This window comes from Somniosus microcephalus, unplaced genomic scaffold (genome assembly GCF_052327205.1).
Source record: "Somniosus microcephalus isolate GS21.2 unplaced genomic scaffold, FLI_Smic_1.0 unresolved_chr1, whole genome shotgun sequence".
NCBI lineage: Eukaryota > Metazoa > Chordata > Chondrichthyes > Squaliformes > Somniosidae > Somniosus > Somniosus microcephalus.
The window spans coordinates 23,346,585-23,370,241 of record NW_028225179.1 but is presented as its reverse complement, the minus strand read 5'-3'; the positions used below and the strand labels follow the sequence as shown (position 1 = coordinate 23,370,241).

General features: G+C 44.8%; 6 non-coding genes across 6 annotated transcripts; 3 read left to right on the top strand and 3 right to left on the bottom strand.

The window, feature by feature from the left end:
• Nucleotides 1–3,320: 3,320 nt before the first annotated feature.
• Nucleotides 3,321–3,410, bottom strand: trnar-ucg (transfer RNA arginine (anticodon UCG)). The gene is given in 2 exon segments: nucleotides 3,321–3,356; nucleotides 3,374–3,410. It is a non-coding gene; the product is annotated as a tRNA-Arg (tRNA).
• A 1,812-nt stretch (nucleotides 3,411–5,222) lies between these two features.
• Nucleotides 5,223–5,312, top strand: trnap-agg (transfer RNA proline (anticodon AGG)). Its single transcript is given in 2 exon segments — nucleotides 5,223–5,258; nucleotides 5,277–5,312. It is a non-coding gene; the product is annotated as a tRNA-Pro (tRNA).
• A 1,541-nt stretch (nucleotides 5,313–6,853) lies between these two features.
• trnap-agg (transfer RNA proline (anticodon AGG)) lies at nucleotides 6,854–6,945 on the top strand. The gene is given in 2 exon segments: nucleotides 6,854–6,889; nucleotides 6,909–6,945. It is a non-coding gene; the product is annotated as a tRNA-Pro (tRNA).
• A 9,423-nt stretch (nucleotides 6,946–16,368) lies between these two features.
• trnar-ucg (transfer RNA arginine (anticodon UCG)) lies at nucleotides 16,369–16,458 on the bottom strand. Its single transcript is given in 2 exon segments — nucleotides 16,369–16,404; nucleotides 16,422–16,458. It is a non-coding gene; the product is annotated as a tRNA-Arg (tRNA).
• Nucleotides 16,459–18,269: 1,811 nt separating this feature from the next.
• trnap-agg (transfer RNA proline (anticodon AGG)) lies at nucleotides 18,270–18,359 on the top strand. Its single transcript is given in 2 exon segments — nucleotides 18,270–18,305; nucleotides 18,324–18,359. It is a non-coding gene; the product is annotated as a tRNA-Pro (tRNA).
• Nucleotides 18,360–19,620: 1,261 nt separating this feature from the next.
• Nucleotides 19,621–19,710, bottom strand: trnar-ucg (transfer RNA arginine (anticodon UCG)). The gene is given in 2 exon segments: nucleotides 19,621–19,656; nucleotides 19,674–19,710. It is a non-coding gene; the product is annotated as a tRNA-Arg (tRNA).
• Between the last annotated feature and the right edge of the window lie 3,947 nt (nucleotides 19,711–23,657).

Below are 23,657 nucleotides of genomic sequence, written 5' to 3'. Positions count from 1 at the left end.
AAATGGTCGGTTTGAAGCCAGATTCGGAACAGAAAAAGTGTCGCCCAGTTAATTAAACGACTGCGGCAGGATTCGAACCTGCAATCTTCTGATGACTGAATAACTCATAACCGAATTCAGACGCCTTATCCATTAGGCCACGCAGCCGCTGATACTGCTGGGTGTCTTTTTATGGGGAGAATTGTGAGCAGATTCAAGGAAACTGCTCGCAAAAAGAAGCGGATTGAGGAAAAGTTAAACATTTTAACTGAATGAACAGGACTTCTGCGAGCTGGGTTTGCACCAGCGCAGGGAATCACAATGCAACTTGAAGCAGAGCATCGGTCGTTCGTTGGTCTAGGGGTATGACTCTCGCTTAGGGAATTTCCGTGGCTTAAAATGCGAGACGTCCCGGGTTCAAATCCCGGCCTGAGCCCCGCCGCATTTAGTTAAACTCAACACCTCGGTCATGAAAGCTGAAACCGTTCTACTTTAAAAAATACGGAATTAATCGGGACTGTGAGCTCTACCATGTTAAACAGAAACAGAATGATCCGGGAATGTGAGCACTCCCGGTTTAAATAGACCCAGAGTGATTAACAACTGACCACGACCCATTCCATTTTAGACAGGCCTGATTTTCAATGCTTATGAAATCGATGGCAACATAAATCGGACTGTTTCTATAACAGGCGGCCGATTACGATGCCCGCTTTTCTGTTGGGTGACAAATTGAAAGTTTACTCCATTGTAATTTTTCCCTTTATCTCCGTCATTTCTCTCCAGCCAAATGAACTGAGTCTAGTTGTCAGCCGTGGCTCAGCGGCAGCAAAGTCAAGCACCACTCCAGAGACTTGAGCAGATAATCCAGGCAGACACCCCAGTGCAGTAATGAGGTAGTGCTGCACTGTTGGTGCCTCCGTCTTTCTAGTAAAACGTTAAACCGGGTCCTCCGATCCCATGAGAGTATGCCGAAAAGAACGAGGATGTCTCGCCCCTTATTTATATCTCAACCAAAGACACTAAAACAGAAAATCTCGTCATTAAGGTTGATAAATATTTTTGAAATTACATTGCCTCCTAAAGGAGAAATTTATGTTTCTGCTCCCTAATCATTTGCCTCTGGTCCCGCTACTCTTTCATTCGGTGACAATCTCAGCAGAAGAAAGGAGGAGTTCGACAATCTCCGAATCGCGATCACTGCTCCAACTTCATTCAAGAAGTTGAAGAATTGCAGTGGTCTCTTTTAATTTTAACAAGATATGAGTAATGCATGGGGCACAGACCAGGAGCACCAGAGCGACTCTGACGAAATTGCATTTGAAAGCTTATTTTAGGCAAGATTCAGATAAATGCTCGGAAATTGTACCAGTATCAAACGTAATAATGACGAGAATGGGAGCTGAACCCTCGCGTACAGATCGGCAATAGATTAACAGTCTATCGCCTTAACCTTTCGGCCACCTCGACTCAACCATATACTGCTCTCAGCCATTCCATTTCCTGCTTTTTGCATCTAAGCAGAAATACCCTGAAAGAAAGTCCACTTCACCGCTTATCCTGCCCGTGCACCCAGATCAACAATGTTGAAAATGTACAATCAGCTTAATGTAAGCAAAAGGCCTTCCACTGCTTCAGTTGAGGGACTGTCAAAAATGTTCGGTTTGAAGCCAGATTCGGAACAGAAAAAGTGTCGCCCAGTTAATTAAACAACTGCGGCAGGACTCGAACCTGCAATCTTCTGATAACTGAAAAACTCGCTAACCGAATTCAGACGCCTTACCCATTAGGCCACGCAGCCGCAGATGCTGCTGAGCTTCTTTTTATGGGGAGAATTGTGAGCAGATTCAAGGAAACTGCTCGCAAAAAGAAGCGGATTGAGGAAAAGTTAAACATTTTAACTGAATGAACAGGACTTCTGCGAGCTGGGTTTGCACCAGCGCAGGGAATCACAATGCAACTTAAAACATAACATCGGCGGCTCGTTGGTCTAGGGGTATGATTCTCGCTTAGGGAATTTCCATGGCTTAAATTGCGAGAGGTCCGGGGTTCAAATCCCGGACGAGCCCCGCCACATTTAGTTGACTTCAACACCTCGGTCATGAAAACTGAAATCGTTCTCCTTTAAAAAAAACGGAATGATCCGGGACTGTGAGCTCTGCCATTTCAAACAGAAACAGAATGATCCGGGACTGTGAGCACTCTCTTTTTAAACAGACCCAGAGTGATTAACAACTGACCACGACCCATTCCATTATAGACAGGCCTGATTTTCAATGCTTATGAAATCGATGGCAACATATATCGGACTGTTTCTATAACAGGCGGCCGATTACGATGCCCGCTTTTCTGTTGGGTGACAAATTGAAAGTTTACTCCATTGTAATTTTCCCTTTATCTCCGTCATTTCTCTCCAGCCAAATGAACTGAGTCTAGGTGTCAGCCGTGGCTCAGCGGCAGCAAAGTCAAGCACCACTCCAGAGACTTGAGCACATAATCCAGGCTGACACTCCAGTGCAGTAATGACGTAGTGCTGCACTGTTGGTGCCTCCGTCTTTCTAGTAAGACGTTAAACCGGGCCCTCGGATCCCATGAGAGTATGCCGAAAAGAACGAGGATGTCTCGCCCATTATTTATATCTCAACCAAAGACACTAAAGCAGAAAATCTCGTCATTAAGGTTGATAAATATTTTTGAAATTACATTGCCTCCTAAAGGAGAAATTTATGTTTCTGCTCCATAATCATTTGGCTCTGGTCCCGCTACTCTTTAATTCGGTGACAATCTCAGCAGAAGAAAGGAGGAGTTCGACAATCTCCGAATCGCGATCACTGCTCCAACTTCATTCAAGAAGTTGAAGAATTGCAGTGGTCTCTTTTAATTTTAACAAGATATGAGTAATGCATGGGGCACAGACCAGGAGCACCAGAGCGCCTCCGACGAAATTGCATTTGAAAACTTATTTTAGACAAGATTCAGTTAAATGCTCGGAAAGTGTACCAGTATCAAACGTAATAACGACGAGGATGGGAGCTGAACCCTCGCGTACAGATCGACAATAGATTAACTGTCTATCGCCTTAATCTTTCGGCCACCTCGACTCAACCATATACTGCTCTCAGCCATTTCATTTCCTGCTTTTTGCATCTAAGCAGAAATACCCTGAAAGAAAGTCCACTTCACCGCTTATCCTGCCCGTGCACCCAGATCAACAATGTTGAAAATGTACAATCAGCTTAATGTAAGCAAAAGGCCTTCCACTGCTTCAGTTGAGGGACTGTCAAAAATGGTCGGTTTGAAGCCAGATTCGGAACAGAAAAATTGTCGCCCAGTTAATTAAACGACTGCGGCAGGATTCGAACCTGCAATCTCCTGATGACTGAATAACTCATAACCGAAGTCAGACGCCTTATCCATTAGGCCACGCAGCCGCTGATACTGCTGGTTGTCTTTTTATGGGGAGAATTGTGAGCAGATTCAAGGAAACTGCTCGCAAAAAGAAGCGGATTGAGGAAAAGTTAAACATTTTAATTGAATGAACAGGACTTCTGCGAGCTGGGTTTGCACCAGCGCAGGGAATCACAATGCAACTTGAAGCAGAGCATCGGTCGTTCGTTGGTCTAGGAGTATGATTCTCGCTTAGGGAATTTCCGTGGCTTAAAATGCGAGACGTCCCGGGTTCAAATCCCGGCCTGAGCCCCGCCGCATTTAGTTAAACTCAACACCTCGGTCATGAAAGCTGAAACCGTTCTACTTTAAAAAATACGGAATTAATCGGGACTGTGAGCTCTGCCATTTTAAACAGAAACAGAATGATCCGGGAATGTGAGCACTCCCGGTTTAAATAGACCCAGAGTGATTAACAACTGACCACGACCCATTCCATTTTAGACAGGCCTGATTTTCAATGCTTATGAAATCGATGGCAACATAAATCGGACTGTTTCTATAACAGGCGGCCGATTACGATGCCCGCTTTTCTGTTGGGTGACAAATTGAAAGTTTACTCCATTGTAATTTTTCCCTTTATCTCCGTCATTTCTCTCCAGCCAAATGAACTGAGTCTAGTTGTCAGCCGTGGCTCAGCGGCAGCAAAGTCAAGCACCACTCCAGAGACTTGAGCAGATAATCCAGGCAGACGCCCCAGTGCAGTAATGAGGTAGTGCTGCACTGTTGGTGCCTCCGTCTTTCTAGTAAAACGTTAAACCGGGTCCTCCGATCCCATGAGAGTATGCCGAAAAGAACGAGGATGTCTCGCCCCTTATTTATATCTCAACCAAAGACACTAAAGCAGAAAATCTCGTCATTAAGGTTGATAAATATTTTTGAAATTACATTGCCTCCTAAAGGAGAAATTTATGTTTCTGCTCCCTAATCATTTGCCTCTGGTCCCGCTACTCTTTCATTCGGTGACAATCTCAGCAGAAGAAAGGAGGAGTTCGACAATCTCCGAATCGCGATCACTGCTCCAACTTCATTCAAGAAGTTGAAGAATTGCAGTGGTCTCTTTTAATTTTAACAAGATATGAGTAATGCATGGGGCACAGACCAGGAGCACCAGAGCGACTCTGACGAAATTGCATTTGAAAGCTTATTTTAGGCAAGATTCAGTTAAATGCTCGGAAATTGTACCAGTATCAAACGTAATAATGACGAGAATGGGAGCTGAACCCTCGCGTACAGATCGGCAATAGATTAACAGTCTATCGCCTTAACCTTTCGGCCACCTCGACTCAACCATATACTGCTCTCAGCCATTCCATTTCCTGCTTTTTGCATCTAAGCAGAAATACCCTGAAAGAAAGTCCACTTCACCGCTTATCCTGCCCGTGCACCCAGATCTACAATGTTGAAAATGTACAATCAGCTTAATGTAAGCAAAAGGCCTTCCACTGCTTCAGTTGAGGGACTGTCAAAAATTGTCGGTTTGAAGCCAGATTCGGAACAGAAGAAGTGTCGCCCAGTTAAATTAAACGACCGCAGCAGGACTCGAACCTGCAATCTTCTGATAACTGAAAAACTCGCTAACCGAATTCAGACGCCTTACCCATTAGGCCACGCAGCCGCAGATGCTGCTTAGCTTCTTTTTATGGGGAGAATTGTGAGCAGATTCAAGGAAACTGCTCGCAAAAAGAAGCGGATTGAGGAAAAGTTAAACATTTTAACTGAATGAACAGGACTTCTGCGAGCTGGGTTTGCACCAGCGCAGGGAATCACAATGCAACTTAAAACATAACATCGGCGGCTCGTTGGTCTAGGGGTATGATTCTCGCTTAGGGAATTTCCATGGCTTAAATTGCGAGAGGTCCCGGGTTCAAATCCCGGACGAGCCCCGCCACATTTAGTTGACTTCAACACCTCGGTCATGAAAACTGAAATCGTTCTCCTTTAAAAAAACCGGAATGATCCGGGACTGTGAGCTCTGCCATTTCAAACAGAAACAGAATGATCCGGGACTGTGAGCACTCTCTTTTTAAACAGACCCAGAGTGATTAACAACTGACCACGACCCATTCCATTATAGACAGGCCTGATTTTCAATGCTTATGAAATCGATGGCAACATATATCGGACTGTTTCGATAACAGGCGGCCGATTACGATGCCCGCTTTTCTGTTGGGTGACAAATTGAAAGTTTACTCCATTGTAATTTTCCCTTTATCTCCGTCATTTCTCTCCAGCCAAATGAACTGAGTCTAGGTGTCAGCCGTGGCTCAGCGGCAGCAAAGTCAAGCACCACTCCAGAGACTTGAGCACATAATCCAGGCTGACACTCCAGTGCAGTAATGACGTAGTGCTGCACTGTTGGTGCCTCCGTCTTTCTAGTAAGACGTTAAACCGGGCCCTCGGATCCCATGAGAGTATGCCGAAAAGAACGAGGATGTCTCGCCCATTATTTATATCTCAACCAAAGACACTAAAGCAGAAAATCTCGTCATTAAGGTTGATAAATATTTTTGAAATGACATTGCCTCCTAAAGGAGAAATTTATGTTTCTGCTCCCTCATCATTTGGCTCTGGTCCCGCTACTCTTTAATTCGGTGACAATCTCAGCAGAAGAAAGGAGGAGTTCGACAATCTCCGAATCGCGATCACTGCTCCAACTTCATTCAAGAAGTTGAAGAATTGCAGTGGTCTCTTTTAATTTTAACAAGATATGAGTAATGCATGGGGCACAGACCAGGAGCACCAGAGCGCCTCCGACGAAATTGCATTTGAAAACTTATTTTAGACAAGATTCAGTTAAATGCTCGGAAAGTGCACCAGTATCAAACGTAATAACGACGAGGATGGGAGCTGAACCCTCGCGTACAGATCGGCAATAGATTAACTGTCTATCGCCTTAATCTTTCGGCCACCTCGACTCAACCATATACTGCTCTCAGCCATTCCATTTCCTGCTTTTTGCATCGAAGCAGAAATACCCTGAAAGAAAGTCCACTTCACCGCTTATCCTGCCCGTGCACCCAGATCTACAATGTTGAAAATGTACAATCAGCTTAATGTAAGCAAAAGGCCTTCCACTGCTTCAGTTGAGGGACTGTCAAAAATTGTCGGTTTGAAGCCAGATTCGGAACAGAAGAAGTGTCGCCCAGTTAATTAAACGACCGCAGCAGGACTCGAACCGGCAATCTTCTGATAACTGAAAAACTCGCTAACCGAATTCAGACGCCTTACCCATTAGGCCACGCAGCCGCAGATGCTGCTGAGTTTCTTTTTATGGGGAGAATTGTGAGCAGATTCAAGGAAACTGCTCGCAAATAGAAGCGGATTGAGGAAAAGTTAAACATTTTAACTGAATGAACAGGACTTCTGCGAGCTGGGTTTGCACCAGCGCAGGGAATCGCAATGCAACTTAAAACATAACATCGGCGGCTCGTTGGTCTAGGGGTATGATTCTCGCTTAGGGAATTTTTCATGGCTTAAATTGCGAGAGGTCCCGGGTTCAAATCCCGGACTGAGCCCCGCCGCATTTAGTTAAACTCAACACCTCGGTCATGAATGCTGAAACCGTTCTACTTTAAAAAATACGGAATTAATCGGGACTGTGAGCTCTGCCATTTTAAACAGAAACAGAATGATCCGGGAATGTGAGCACTCCCGGTTTAAATAGACCCAGAGTGATTAACAACTGACCACGACCCTTTCCATTATAGACAGGCCTGATTTTCAATGCTTATGAAATCGATGGCAACATAAATCGGACTGTTTCTATAACAGGCGGCCGATTACGATGCCCGCTTTTCTGTTGGGTGACAAATTGAAAGTTTACTCCATTGTAATTTTTCCCTTTATCTCCGTCATTTCTCTCCAGCTAAATGAACTGAGTCTAGGTGTCAGCCGTGGCTCAGCGGCAGCAAAGTCAAGCACCACTCCAGAGACTTGAGCAGATAATCCAGGCAGACACCCCAGTGCAGTAATGAGGTAGTGCTGCACTGTTGGTGCCTCCGTCTTTCTAGTAAGACGTTAAACAGGGTCCTCCGATCCCATGAGAGTATGCCGAAAAGAACGAGGATGTCTCGCCCCTTATTTATATCTCAACCAAAGACACTAAAACAGAAAATCTCGTCATTAAGGTTGATAAATATTTTTGAAATTACATTGCCTCCTAAAGGAGAAATTTATGTTTCTGCTCCCTAATCATTTGCCTCTGGTCCCGCTACTCTTTGATTCGGTGACAATCTCAGCAGAAGAAAGGAGGAGTTCGACAATCTCCGAATCGCGATCACTGCTCCAACTTCATTCAAGAAGTTGAAGAATTGCAGTGGTCTCTTTTAATTTTAACAAGATATGAGTAATGCATGGGGCACAGACCAGGAGCACCTCTGACGAAATTGCATTTGAAAGCTTATTTTAGGCAAGATTCAGTTAAATGCTCAGAAATTGTACCAGTATCAAACGTAATAATGACGAGAATGGGAGCTGAACCCTCGCGTACAGATCGGCAATAGATTAACAGTCTATCGCCTTAACCTTTCGGCCACCTCGACTCAACCATATACTGCTCTCAGCCATTCCATTTCCTGCTTTTTGCATCTAAGCAGAAATACCCTGAAAGAAAGTCCACTTCACCGCTTATCTTGCCCGTGCACCCAGATCTACAATGTTGAAAATGTACAATCAGCTTAATGTAAGCAAAAGGCCTTCCACTGCTTCAGTTGAGGGACTGTCAAAAATTGTCGGTTTGAAGCCAGATTCGGAACAGAAGAAGTGTCGCCCAGTTAATTAAACGACCGCAGCAGGACTCGAACCTGCAATCTTCTGATAACTGAAAAACTCGCTAACCGAATTCAGACGCCTTACCCATTAGGCCACGCAGCCGCAGATGCTGCTGAGTTTCTTTTTATGGGGAGAATTGTGAGCAGATTCAAGGAAACTGCTCGCAAAAAGAAGCGGATTGAGGAAAAGTTAAACATTTTAACTGAATGAACAGGACTTCTGCGAGCTGGGTTTGCACCAGCGCAGGGAATCGCAATGCAACTTAAAACATAACATCGGCGGCTCGTTGGTCTAGGGGTATGATTCTCGCTTAGGGAATTTCCATGGCTTAAATTGCGAGAGGTCCCGGGGTCAAATCCCGGACGAGCCCCGCCACATTTAGTTGAATTCAACACCTCGGTCATGAAAACTGAAATCGTTCTCCTTTAAAAAAAACGGAATGATCCGGGACTGTGAGCTCTGCCATTTCAAACAGAAACAGAATGATCCGGGACTGTGAGCACTCTCTTTTTAAACAGACCCAGAGTGATTAACAACTGACCACGACCCATTCCATTATAGACAGGCCTGATTTTCAATGCTTATGAAATCGATGGCAACATATATCGGACTGTTTCTATAACAGGCGGCCGATTACGATGCCCGCTTTTCTGTTGGGTGACAAATTGAAAGTTTACTCCATTGTAATTTTCCCTTTATCTCCGTCATTTCTCTCCAGCCAAATGAACTGAGTCTAGGTGTCAGCCGTGGCTCAGCGGCAGCAAAGTCAAGCACCACTCCAGAGACTTGAGCAGATAATCCAGGCAGACACTCCAGTGCAGTAATGACGTAGTGCTGCACTGTTGGTGCCTCCGTCTTTCTAGTAAGACGTTAAACCGGGCCCTCGGATCCCATGAGAGTATGCCGAAAAGAACGAGGATGTCTCGCCCATTAGTTATATCTCAACCAAAGACACTAAAGCAGAAAATCTCGTCATTAAGGTTGATAAATATTTCTGAAATTACATTGCCTCCTAAAGGAGAAATTTATGTTTCTGCTCCCTAATCATTTGGCTCTGGTCCCGCTACTCTTTAATTCGGTGACAATCTCAGCAGAAGAAAGGAGGAGTTCGACAATCTCCGAATCGCGATCACTGCTCCAACTTCATTCAAGAAGTTGAAGAATTGCAGTGGTCTCTCTTAATTTTAACAAGATATGAGTAATGCATGGGGCACAGACCAGGAGCACCAGAGCGCCTCTGACGAAATTGCATTTGAAAGCTTATTTTAGACAAGATTCAGTTAAATGCTCGGAAAGTGTACCAGTATCAAACGTAATAACGACGAGGATGGGAGCTGAACCCTCGCGTACAGATCGGCAACAGATTAACTGTCTATCGCCTTAACCTTTCGGCCACCTCGACTCAACCATATACTGCTCTCAGCCATTTCATTTCCTGCTTTTTGCATCTAAGCAGAAATACCCTGAAAGAAAGTCCACTTCACCGCTTATCCTGCCCGTGCACCCAGATCAACAATGTTGAAAATGTACAATCAGCTTAATGTAAGCAAAAGGCCTTCCACTGCTTCAGTTGAGGGACTGTCAAAAATGTTCGGTTTGAAGCCAGATTCGGAACAGAAAAAGTGTCGCCCAGTTAATTAAACAACTGCGGCAGGACTCGAACCTGCAATCTTCTGATGACTGAATAACTCATAACCGAAGTCAGACGCCTTATCCATTAGGCCACGCAGCCGCTGAAAATGCTGGGTGTCTTTTTATGGGGAGAATTGTGAGCAGATTCAAGGAAACTGCTCGCAAAAAGAAACGGATTGAGGAAAAGTTAAACATTTTAACTGAATGAACAGGACTTCTGCGAGCTGGGTTTGCACCAGCGCAGGGAATCACAATGCAACTTGAAGCACAGCATCGGTGGTTCGTTGGTCTAGGGGTATGACTCTCGCTTAGGGAATTTTCGTGGCTTAAAATGCGAGACGTCCCGGGTTCAAATCCTGGACTGAGCCCCGCCACATTTAGTTAAACTCAACACCTCGGTCATGAAAGCTGAAACCGTTCTACTTTAAAAAATACGGAATTAATCGGGACTGTGAGCTCTGCCATTTTAAACAGAAACAGAATGATCCGGGAATGTGAGCACTCCCGGTTTAAATAGACCCAGAGTGATTAACAACTGACCACGACCCATTCCATTATAGACAGGCCTGATTTTCAATGCTTATGAAATCGATGGCAACATAAATCGGACTGTTTCTATAACAGGCGGCCGATTACGATGCCCGCTTTTCTGTTGGGTGACAAATTGAAAGTTTACTCCATTGTAATTTTTCCCTTTATCTCCGTCATTTCTCTCCAGCCAAATGAACTGAGTCTAGGTGTCAGCCGTGGCTCAGCGGCAGCAAAGTCAAGCACCACTCCAGAGACTTGAGCAGATAATCCAGGCAGACACCCCAGTGCAGTAATGAGGTAGTGCTGCACTGTTGGTGCCTCCGTCTTTCTAGTAAGACGTTAAACCGGGTCCTCCGATCCCATGAGAGTATGCCGAAAAGAACGAGGATGTCTCGCCCCTTATTTATATCTCAACCAAAGACACTAAAACAGAAAATCTCGTCATTAAGGTTGATAAATATTTTTGAAATTACATTGCCTCCTAAAGGAGAAATTTATGTTTCTGCTCCCTAATCATTTGCCTCTGGTCCCGCTACTCTTTCATTCGGTGACAATCTCAGCAGAAGAAAGGAGGAGTTCGACAATCTCCGAATCGCGATCACTGCTCCAACTTCATTCAAGAAGTTGAAGAATTGCAGTGGTCTCTTTTAATTTTAACAAGATATGAGTAATGCATGGGGCACAGACCAGGAGCACCAGAGCGACTCTGACGAAATTGCATTTGAAAGCTTATTTTAAGCAAGATTCAGTTAAATGCTCGGAAATTGTACCAGTATCAAACGTAATAATGACGAGAATGGGAGCTGAACCCTCGCGTACAGATCGGCAATAGATTAACAGTCTATCGCCTTAACCTTTCGGCCACCTCGACTCAACCATATACTGCTCTCAGCCATTCCATTTCCTGCTTTTTGCATCTAAGCAGAAATACCCTGAAAGAAAGTCCACTTCACCGCTTATCCTGCCCGTGCACCCAGATCAACAATGTTGAAAATGTACAATCAGCTTAATGTAAGCAAAAGGCCTTCCACTGCTTCAGTTGAGGGACTGTCAAAAATGTTCGGTTTGAAGCCAGATTCGGAACAGAAGAAGTGTCGCCCAGTTAATTAAACGACCGCAGCAGGATTCGAACCTGCAATCTTCTGATAACTGAAAAACTCGCTAACCGAATTCAGACGCCTTACCCATTAGGCCACGCAGCCGCAGATGCTGCTGAGCTTCTTTTTATGGGGAGAATTGTGAGCAGATTCAAGGAAACTGCTCGCAAAAAGAAGCGGATTGAGGAAAAGTTAAACATTTTAACTGAATGAACAGGACTTATGCGAGCTGGGTTTGCACCAGCGCAGGGAATCGCAATGCAACTTAAAACATAACATCGGCGGTTCGTTGGTCGAGGGGTATGATTCTCCCTGAGGGAATTTCCATGGCCTAAATTGCGAGAGGTCCCGGGTTCAAATCCCGGACGAGCCCCGCCACATTTAGTTGAATTCAACACCTCGGTCTTGAAAACTGAAATCGTTCTCCTTTAAAAAAAACGGAATGATCCGGGACTGTGAGCTCTGCCATTTCAAACAGAAACAGAATGATCCGGGACTGTGAGCACACTCTTTTTAAACAGACCCAGAGTGATTAACAACTGACCACGACCCATTCCATTATAGACAGGCCTGATTTTCAATGCTTATGAAATCGATGGCAACATATATCGGACTGTTTCTATAACAGGCGGCCGATTACGATGCCCGCTTTTCTGTTGTGTGACAAATTGAAAGTTTACTCCATTGTAATTTTCCCTTTATCTCCGTCATTTCCCTCCAGCCAAATGAACTGAGTCTAGGTGTCAGCCGTGGCTCAGCGGCAGCAAAGTCAAGCACCACTCCAGAGACTTGAGCACATAATCCAGGCAGACACTCCAGTGCAGTAATGACGTAGTGCTGCACTGTTGGTGCCTCCGTCTTTCTAGTAAGACGTTAAACCGGGCCCTCGGATCCCATGAGAGTATGCCGAAAAGAACGGGGATGTCTCGCCCATTAGTTATATCTCAACCAAAGACACTAAAGCAGAAAATCTCGTCATTAAGGTTGATAAATATTTCTGAAATTACATTGCCTCCTAAAGGAGAAATGTATGTTTCTGCTCCCTAATCATTTGTCTCTGGTCCCGCTACTCTTTAATTCGGTGACAATCTCAGCAGAAGAAAGGAGGAGTTCGACAATCTCCGAATCGCGATCACTGCTCCAACTTCATTCAAGAAGTTGAAGAATTGCAGTGGTCTCTCTTAATTTTAACAAGATATGAGTAATGCATGGGGCACAGACCAGGAGCACCAGAGCGCCTCTGACGAAATTGCATTTGAAAGCTTATTTTAGACAAGATTCAGTTAAATGCTCGGATAGTGTACCAGTATCAAACGTAATAACGACGAGGATGGGAGCTGAACCCTCGCGTACAGATCGGCAATAGATTAACTGTCTATCGCCTTAACCTTTCGGCCACCTCGACTCAACCATATACTGCTCTCAGCCATTTCATTTCCTGCTTTTTGCATCTAAGCAGAAATACCCTGAAAGAAAGTCCACTTCACCGCTTATCCTGCCCGTGCACCCAGATCAACAATGTTGAAAATGTACAATCAGCTTAATGTAAGCAAAAGGCCTTCCACTGCTTCAGTTGAGGGACTGTCAAAAATGTTCGGTTTGAAGCCAGATTCGGAACAGAAAAAGTGTCGCCCAGTTAATTAAACAACTGCGGCAGGACTCGAACCTGCAATCTTCTGATGACTGAATAACTCATAACCGAAGTCAGACGCCTTATCCATTAGGCCACGCAGCCGCTGAAAATGCTGGGTGTCTTTTTATGGGGAGAATTGTGAGCAGATTCAAGGAAACTGCTCGCAAAAAGAAACGGATTGAGGAAAAGTTAAACATTTTAACTGAATGAACAGGACTTCTGCGAGCTGGGTTTGCACCAGCGCAGGGAATCACAATGCAACTTGAAGCACAGCATCGGTGGTTCGTTGGTCTAGGGGTATGACTCTCGCTTAGGGAATTTTCGTGGCTTAAAATGCGAGACGTCCCGGGTTCAAATCCTCGACTGAGTCTCGCCGCATTTAGTTAAACTCAACACCTCGGTCATGAAAGCTGAAACCGTTCTACTTTAAAAAATACGGAATTAATCGGGACTGTGAGCTCTGCCATTTTAAACAGAAACAGAATGATCCGGGAATGTGAGCACTCCCGGTTTCAATAGACCAAGAGTGATTAACAACTGACCACGACCCATTCCATTATAGACAGGCCTGATTTTCAATGCTTATGAAATCGATGGCAACATAAATCGGACTGTTTCTATAACAGGCGGCCGATTACGATGCCCGCTTTTCTGTTGGGTGACAAATTGAAAGTTTACTCCATTGTAATTTTTCCCTTTATCTCCGTCATTTCTCTCCAGCCAAATGAACTGAGTCTAGGTGTCAGCCGTGGCTCAGCGGCAGCAAAGTCAAGCACCACTCCAGAGACTTGAGCAGATAATCCAGGCAGACACCCCAGTGCAGTAATGAGGTAGTGCTGCACTGTTGGTGCCTCCGTCTTTCTAGTAAGACGTTAAACCGGGTCCTCCGATCCCATGAGAATATGCCGAAAAGAACGAGGATGTCTCGCCCCTTATTTATATCTCAACCAAAGACACTAAAACAGAAAATCTCGTCATTAAGGTTGATAAATATTTTTGAAATTACATTGCCTCCTAAAGGAGAAATTTATGTTTCTGCTCCCTAATCATTTGCCTCTGGTCCCGCTACTCTTTCATTCGGTGACAATCTCAGCAGAAGAAAGGAGGAGTTCGACAATCTCCGAATCGCGATCACTGCTCCAACTTCATTCAAGAAGTTGAAGAATTGCAGTGGTCTCTTTTAATTTTAACAAGATATGAGTAATGCATGGGGCACAGACCAGGAGCACCAGAGCGACTCTGACGAAATTGCATTTGAAAGCTTATTTTAAGCAAGATTCAGTTAAATGCTCGGAAATTGTACCAGTATCAAACGTAATAATGACGAGAATGGGAGCTGAACCCTCGCGTACAGATCGGCAATAGATTAACTGTCTATCGCCTTAACCTTTCGGCCACCTCGACTCAACCATATACTGCTCTCAGCCATTCCATTTCCTGCTTTTTGCATCTAAGCAGAAATACCCTGAAAGAAAGTCCACTTCACCGCTTATCCTGCCCGTGCACCCAGATCAACAATGTTGAAAATGTACAATCAGCTTAATGTAAGCAAAAGGCCTTCCACTGCTTCAGTTGAGGGACTGTCAAAAATTGTCAGTTTGAAGCCAGATTCGGAACAGAAGAAGTGTCGCCCAGTTAATTAAACGACCGCAGCAGAACTCGAACCTGCAATCTTCTGATAACTGAAAAACTCGCTAACACGAATTCAGACGCCTTACCCATTAGGCCACGCAGCCGCAGATGCTGCTGAGTTTCTTTTTATGGGGAGAATTGTGAGCAGATTCAAGGAAACTGCTCGCAAAAAGAAGCGGATTGAGGAAAAGTTAAACATTTTAACTGAATGAACAGGACTTCTGCGAGCTGGGTTTGCACCAGCGCAGGGAATCGCAATGCAACTTAAAACATAACATCGGCGGTTCGTTGGTCTCGGGGTATGATTCTCCCTGAGGGAATTTCCATGGCTTAAATTGCGAGAGGTCCCGGGTTCAAATCCCGGACGAGCCCCGCCACATTTAGTTGAATTCAACACCTCGGTCATGAAAACTGAAATCGTTCTCCTTTAAAAAAAACGGAATGATCCGGGACTGTGAGCTCTGCCATTTCAAACAGAAACAGAATGATCCGGGACTGTGAGCACTCTCTTTTTAAACAGACCCAGAGTGATTAACAACTGACCACGACCCATTCCATTATAGACAGGCCTGATTTTCAATGCTTATGAAATCGATGGCAACATATATCGGACTGTTTCTATAACAGGCGGCCGATTACGATGCCCGCTTTTCCGTTGGGTGACAAATTGAAAGTTTACTCCATTGTAATTTTCCCTTTATCTCCGTCATTTCTCTCCAGCCAAATGAACTGAGTCCAGGTGTCAGCCGTGGCTCAGCGGCAGCAAAGTCACGCACCACTCCAGAGACTTGAGCACATAATCCAGGCTGACACTCCAGTGCAGTAATGACGTAGTGCTGCACTGTTGGTGCCTCCGTCTTTCTAGTAAGACGTTAAACCGGGCCCTCGGATCCCATGAGAGTATGCCGAAAAGAACGAGGATGTCTCGCCCATTAGTTATATCTCAACCAAAGACACTAAAGCAGAAAATCTCGTCATTAAGGTTGATAAATATTTCTGAAATTACATTGCCTCCTAAAGGAGAAATTTATGTTTCTGCTCCCTAATCATTTGGCTCTGGTCCCGCTACTCTTTAATTCGGTGACAATCTCAGCAGAAGAAAGGAGGAGTTCGACAATCTCCGAATCGCGATCACTGCTCCAACTTCATTCAAGAAGTTGAAGAATTGCAGTGGTCTCTCTTAATTTTAACAAGATATGAGTAATGCATGGGGCACAGACCAGGAGCACCAGAGCGACTCTGACGAAATTGCATTTGAAAGCCTTTTTAAGACAAGATTCAGTTAAATGCTCGGAAAGTGTACCAGTATCAAACGTAATAACGACGAGGATGGGAGCTGAACCCTCGCGTACAGATCGGCAATAGATTAACTGTCTATCGCCTTAACCTTTCGGCCACCTCGACTCAACCATATACTGCTCTCAGCCATTTCATTTCCTGCTTTTTGCATCTAAGCAGAAATACCCTGAAAGAAAGTCCACTTCACCGCTTATCCTGCCCGTGCACCCAGATCAACAATGTTGAAAATGTACAATCAGCTTAATGTAAGCAAAAGGCCTTCCACTGCTTCAGTTGAGGGACTGTCAAAAATGTTCGGTTTGAAGCCAGATTCGGAACAGAAAAAGTGTCGCCCAGTTAATTAAACGACTGCGGCAGGACTCGAACCTGCAATCTTCTGATGACTGAATAACTCATAACCGAAGTCAGACGCCTTATCCATTAGGCCACGCAGCCGCTGATACTGCTGGTTGTCATTTTATGGGGAGAATTGTGAGCAGATTCAAGGAAACTGCTCGCAAAAAGAAGCGGATTGAGGAAAAGTTAAACATTTTAACTGAATGAACAGGACTTCTGCGAGCTGGGTTTGCACCAGCGCAGGGAATCACAATGCAACTTGAAGCACAGCATCGGTGGTTCGTTGGTCTAGGGGTATGACTCTCGCTTAGGGAATTTTCGTGGCTTAAAATGCGAGACGTCCCGGGTTCAAATCCCGGGCTGAGCCCCGCCGCATTTAGTTAAACTCAACACCTCGGTCATGAAAGCTGAAACCGTTCTACTTTAAAAAATACGGAATTAATCGGGACTGTGAGCTCTGCCACTATAAACAGAAACAGAATGATCCGGGAATGTGAGCACTCCCGGTTTAAATAGACCCAGAGTGATTAACAACTGACCACGACCCATTCCATTATAGACAGGCCTGATTTTCAATGCTTATGAAATCGATGGCAACATAAATCGGACTGTTTCTATAACAGGCGGCCGATTACGATGCCCGCTTTTCTGTTGGGTGACAAATTGAAAGTTTACTCCATTGTAATTTTTCCCTTTATCTCCGTCATTTCTCTCCAGCCAAATGAACTGAGTCTAGGTGTCAGCCGTGGCTCAGCGGCAGCAAAGTCAAGCACCACTCCAGAGACTTGAGCAGATAATCCAGGCAGACACCCCAGTGCAGTAATGAGGTAGTGCTGCACTGTTGGTGCCTCCGTCTTTCTAGTAAGACGTTAAACCGGGTCCTCCGATCCCATGAGAGTATGCCGAAAAGAACGAGGATGTCTCGCCCCTTATTTATATCTCAACCAAAGACACTAAAACAGAAAATCTCGTCATTAAGGTTGATAAATATTTTTGAAATTACATTGCCTCCTAAAGGAGAAATTTATGTTTCTGCTCCCTAATCATTTGCCTCTGGTCCCGCTACTCTTTCATTCGGTGACAATCTCAGCAGAAGAAAGGAGGAGTTCGACAATCTCCGAATCGCGATCACTGCTCCAACTTCATTCAAGAAGTTGAAGAATTGCAGTGGTCTCTTTTAATTTTAACAAGATATGAGTAATGCATGGGGCACAAACCAGGAGCACCAGAGCGACTCTGACGAAATTGCATTTGAAAGCTTATTTTAGGCAAGATTCAGTTAAATGCTCGGAAATTGTACCAGTATCAAACGTAATAATGACGAGAATGGGAGCTGAACCCTCGCGTACAGATCTGCAATAGATTAACAGTCTATCGCCTTAACCTTTCGGCCACCTCGACTCAACCATATACTGCTCTCAGCCATTCCATTTCCTGCTTTTTGCATCTAAGCAGAAATACCCTGAAAGAAAGTCCACTTCACCGCTTATCCTGCCCGTGCACCCAGATCCACAATGTTGAAAATGTACAATCAGCTTAATGTAAGCAAAAGGCCTTCCACTGCTTCAGTTGAGGGACTGTCAAAAATTGTCGGTTTGAAGCCAGATTCGGAACAGAAGAAGTGTCGCCCAGTTAATTAAACGACCGCAGCAGGACTCGAACCTGCAATCTTCTGATAACTGAAAAACTCGCTAACCGAATTCAGACGCCTTACCCATTAGGCCACGCAGCCGCAGATGCTGCTGAGCTTCTTTTTATGGGGAGAATTGTGAGCAGATTCAAGGAAACTGCTCGCAAAAAGAAGCGGCTTGAGGAAAAGTTAAACATTTTAACGGAATGAACAGGACTTCTGCGAGCTGGGTTTGCACCAGCGCAGTGAATCGCAATGCAACTTAAACCATAACATCGGCGGCTCGTTGGTCTAGGGGTATGATTCTCGCTTAGGGAATTTCCATGGCTTAAATTGCGAGAGGTCCCGGGTTCAAATCCCGGACGAGCCCCGCCACCTTTAGTTGAATTCAACACCTCGGTCATGAAAACTGAAATCGTTCTCCTTTAAAAAAAACGGAATGATCCGGGACTGTGAGCTCTGCCATTTCAAACAGAAACAGAATGATCCGGGACTGTGAGCACTCTCTTTTTAAACAGACCCAGAGTGATTAACAACTGACCACGACCCATTCCATTATAGACAGGCCTGATTTTCAATGCTTATGAAATCGATGGCAACATATATCGGACTGTTTCTATAACAGGCGGCCGATTACGATGCCCGCTTTTCTGTTGGGTGATAAATTGAAAGTTTACTCCATTGTAATTTTCCCTTTATCTCCGTCATTTCTCTCCAGCCAAATGAACTGAGTCGAGGTGTCAGCCGTGGCTCAGCGGCAGCAAAGTCAAGCACCACTCCAGAGACTTGAGCACATAATCCAGGCTGACACTCCAGTGCAGTAATGACGTAGTGCTGCACTGTTGGTGCCTCCGTCTTTCTAGTAAGACGTTAAACCGGGCCCTCCGATCCCATGAGAGTATGCCGAAAAGAACGAGGATGTCTCGCCCATTATTTATATCTCAACCAAAGACACTAAAGCAGAAAATCTCGTCATTAAGGTTGATAAATATTTTTGAAATTACATTGCCTCCTAAAGGAGAAATTTATGTTTCTGCTCCCTAATCATTTGGCTCTGGTCCCGCTACTCTTTAATTCGGTGACAATCTCAGCAGAAGAAAGGAGGAGTTCGACAATCACCGAATCGCAATCACTGCTCCAACTTCATTCAAGAAGTTGAAGAATTGCAGTGGTCTCTTTTAATTTTAACAAGATATGAGTAATGCATGGGGCACAGACCAGGAGCAGCAGAGCGCCTCTGACGAAATTGCATTTGAAAGCTTATTTTAGACAAGATTCAGTTAAATGCTCGGAAAGTGTACCAGTATCAAACGTAATAACGACGAGGATGGGAGCTGAACCCTCGCGTACAGATCGGCAATAGATTAACTGTCTATCGCCTTAACCTTTCGGCCACCTCGACTCAACCATATACTGCTCTCAGCCATTTCATTTCCTGCTTTTTGCATCTAAGCAGAAATACCCTGAAAGAAAGTCCACTTCACCGCTTATCCTGCCCGTGCACCCAGATCAACAATGTTGAAAATGTACAATCAGCTTAATGTAAGCAAAAGCTTCAGTTGAGGGACTGTCAAAAATGGTCGGTTTGAAGCCAGATTCGGAACAGAAAAAGTGTCGCCCAGTTAATTAAACGACTGCGGCAGGACTCGAACCTGCAATCTTCTGATGACTGAATAACTCATAACCGAAGTCAGACGCCTTATCCATTAGGCCACGCAGCCGCTGATACTGCTGGGTGTCTTTTTATGGGGAGAATTGTGAGCAGATTCAAGGATACTGCTCGCAAAAAGAAGCGGATTGAGGAAAAGGTAAATATTTTAACTGAATCAACAGGACTTCTGCGAGCTGGGTTTGCACCAGCGCAGGGAATCACAATGCAACTTGAAGCAGAGCATCGGTGGTTCGTTGGTCTCGGGGTATGACTTTTCGCTTAGGGAATTTCCGTGGCTTGAAATGCGAGACGTCCCGGGTTCAAATCCCGAACTGAGCCCCGCCGCATTTAGTTAAACTCAACACCTCGGTCATGAAAGCTAAAACCGTTCTACTTTAAAAAATACGGAATTAATCGGGACTGTGAGCTCTGCCATTTTAAACAGAAACAGAATGATCCGGGAATGTGAGTACTCCCGGTTTAAATAGACCCAGAGTGATTAACAACTGACCACGACCCATTCCATTATAGACAGGCCTGATTTTCAATGCTTATGAAATCGATGGCAACATAAATCGGACTGTTTCTATAACAGGCGGCCGATTACGATGCCCGCTTTTCTGTTGGGTGACAAATTGAAAGTTTACTCCATTGTAATTTTTCCCTTTATCTCCGTCATTTCTCTCCAGCCAAATGAACTGAGTCCAGGTGTCAGCCGTGGCTCAGCGGCAGCAAAGTCAAGCACCACTCCAGAGACTTGAGCAGATAATCCAGGCAGACACCCCAGTGCAGTAATGACGTAGTGCTGCACTGTTGGTGCCTCCGTCTTTCTAGTAAGACGTTAAACCGGGTCCTCCGATCCCATGAGAGTATGCCGAAAAGAACGAGGATGTCTCGCCCCTTATTTATATCTCAACCAAAGACACTAAAACAGAAAATCTCGTCATTAAGGTTGATAAATATTTTTGAAATTACATTGCCTCCTAAAGGAGAAATTTATGTTTCTGCTCCCTAATCATTTGGCTCTGTCTGGTCCCGCTACTCTTTCATTCGGTGACAATCTCAGCAGAAGAAAGGAGGAGTTCGACAATCTCCGAATCGCGATCACTGCTCCAACTTCATTCAAGAAGTTGAAGAATTGCAGTGGTCTCTTTTAATTTTAACAAGATATGAGTAATGCATGGGGCACAGACCAGGAGCACCAGAGCGACTCTGACGAAATTGCATTTGAAAGCTTATTTTAGGCAAGATTCAGTTAAATGCTCGGAAATTGTACCAGTATCAAACGTAATAATGACGAGAATGGGAGCTGAACCCTCGCGTACAGATCGGCAATAGATTAACAGTCTATCGCCTTAACCTTTCGGCCACCTCGACTCAACCATATACTGCTCTCAGCCATTCCATTTCCTGCTTTTTGCATCTAAGCAGAAATACCCTGAAAGAAAGTCCACTTCACCGCTTATCCTGCCCGCGCACCCAGATCTACAATGTTGAAAATGTACAATCAGCTTAATGTAAGCAAAAGGCCTTCCACTGCTTCAGTTGAGGGACTGTCAAAAATTGTCGGTTGGAAGCCAGATTCGGAACAGAAGAAGTGTCGCCCAGTTAATTAAACGACCGCAGCAGGACTCGAACCTGCAATCTTCTGATAACTGAAAAACTCGCTAACCGAATTCAAACGCCTTACCCATTAGGCCACGCAGCCGCAGATGCTGCTGAGTTTCTTTTTATGGGGAGAATTGTGAGCAGATTCAAGGAAACTGCTCGCAAAAAGAAGCGGATTGAGGAAAAGTTAATCTTTTTAACTGAATGAACAGGACTTCTGCGAGCTGGGTTTGCACCAGCGCAGGGAATCACAATGCAAATCGAAACAGAACATCGGCGGCTCGTTGGTTTAGGGGTATGATTCTCGCTAAGGGAATTTCCGTGGCTTAAAGTGCGAGAGGTCTCGCGTTCAAAGCCCTGACTGAACCCTGCCGCAGTTAGTTAAACTCAACACCTCGGTCATGAAAGCTGAAATCGCTCTACTTTAAAAAAAAACGGAATGACACGGGACTGTGAGCTCTGCCATTTTAAACAGACACAGAATGATCCGGGACTGTGAGCACTCCCGTTTTAAACAGACCCAGAGTGATTAACAACTGACCACGACCCATTCCATTTTAGACAGGCCTGATTTTCAATGCTTATGAAATCGATGGCAACATAAATCGGACTGTTTCTATAACAGGCGGCCAATTACGATGACCGCTTTTCTGTTGGATGACAAATTGAAGGTTTACTCCATTATAATTTTTCCCTTTATCTCCGTCATTTCTCGCCAGTCAAATGAAATGAGTGTAGGTGTCAGCCGTGGCTCAGCGGCAGCAAAGTCAAGCACCACTCCAGAGATTTGAGCACATAATCCAGGCTGACACTCCAGTGCAGTACTGATGTAGTGCTGCACTGTTGGTGCCTCCGTCTTTCTAGTAAGACGTTAAACCGGGCCCTCCGATCCCATGAGAGTATGCCGAAAAGAACGAGGATGTCTCGCCCATTATTTATATCGCAACCAAAGACACCAAAACAGAAAATCTCGTCATTAAGGTTGATAAATATTTTTGAAATTACATTGCCCCCTAAAGGAGAAATTTGTGTTTCTGCTCCCTTATCATTTGCCTCTGTTCCCGCTATTCTTTCATTCGGTGACAATCTCAGCAGAAGAAAGGAGGAGTTTGACAATCTCCGAATCGCGATCACTGCTCCACCTTCATTCAAGAAGTTGAAGAATTCAGTGGTCTCTTTTAATTTTAACAGCATATGAGTAATGCAAGCGGCACAGACCAGGAGCATCAGAGCGGTTCTGACGATGTTGCATTTGAAAGCTTATTTTAAGCAAGATTCAGTTAAATGCTCGGAAAGTGTACCAGTATCAGACGTAATAACGATGAGGATGGGATCCGAACCCTCGTGTACAGAGCACTACTAAATTAACAGTCCATCGCCTTAATTTCTCGGCCACCTCCTCTCAACCATTCACTGCTCTCAGTCATTCCATTTCCTGCTTTTTGCATCTCGGCAGAAATACCCTGAAAGAAAGTCCACTTCACTGCTTATCCTGCCCGTGCACACAGATCTACAATGTTGAAAATGTACAATCAGCTTAATGTAAGCAAAAGTCCTTCCGCTGCTTCAGTTGAGGGACTGTTAGAAATGGTCGGTTTGAAGAGAGATTCAGAACAGAAAAAGTGACGCCCAGTTAATTAAACGACCGCGGCAGAACTCGAACCTGCAATCTTCTGATAACTATAAAACTCGCAACCGAAGTCAGAAACTTTATCCATTAGGCCACGCGGCCGCTGATGATACTGAACCCCTTTTTATGGGGAGAATTGTGAGCAGATTGAAGGAAACTGCTCGCAAAAAGAAGTCATTAACAACTGACCACTCATAACTCTTGTGCTAAATCCTATTGCATTTAATACAGACTTTTTTTTAAATTATTCATTGATGGGATGTGGGCGTCGCTGGCTGGTTGGCCTGCATTTAGTGCCTATCCCCAATTGCCCTTGAGAAGATGGTGATGAGCCGCCTTCTTGAACCGGTGCAGTCCATATGGTGTAGGTACTCCCACAATGCTGTTCGGAAGGGAGTTCCAGGATTTTGGCCCAGCGGCAGTGAAGGAACGGCGATACAGGTCCAAGTACGGATGGTGTGTGGCTTGGTGGGGAACTTGTAGGTGGTGATATTCCGATGCGTCTGCTGCCCTTGTCCTTCTAAGTGGTAGAGGTCACAGGTTTGGAAGGTGCTGTTGAAGGAGCTTTGGCGAGTTGCTGCAGCGCATCTTGCAGATGGTACACACTGCAGCCACAATGTGCCGGTGGTGGAGGGAGTGAATGTTGAAGGTGGTGGATGGAGTACCAATCAAGCGGGCTGCCTTATCTTGAATGGTGTCGAGCTTCTTGAGTGTTGTTGGAGCTGCACTCATCCAGGCAAGTGGAGAGTATTCCATCACACTCCTGACTTGTGCCTTGT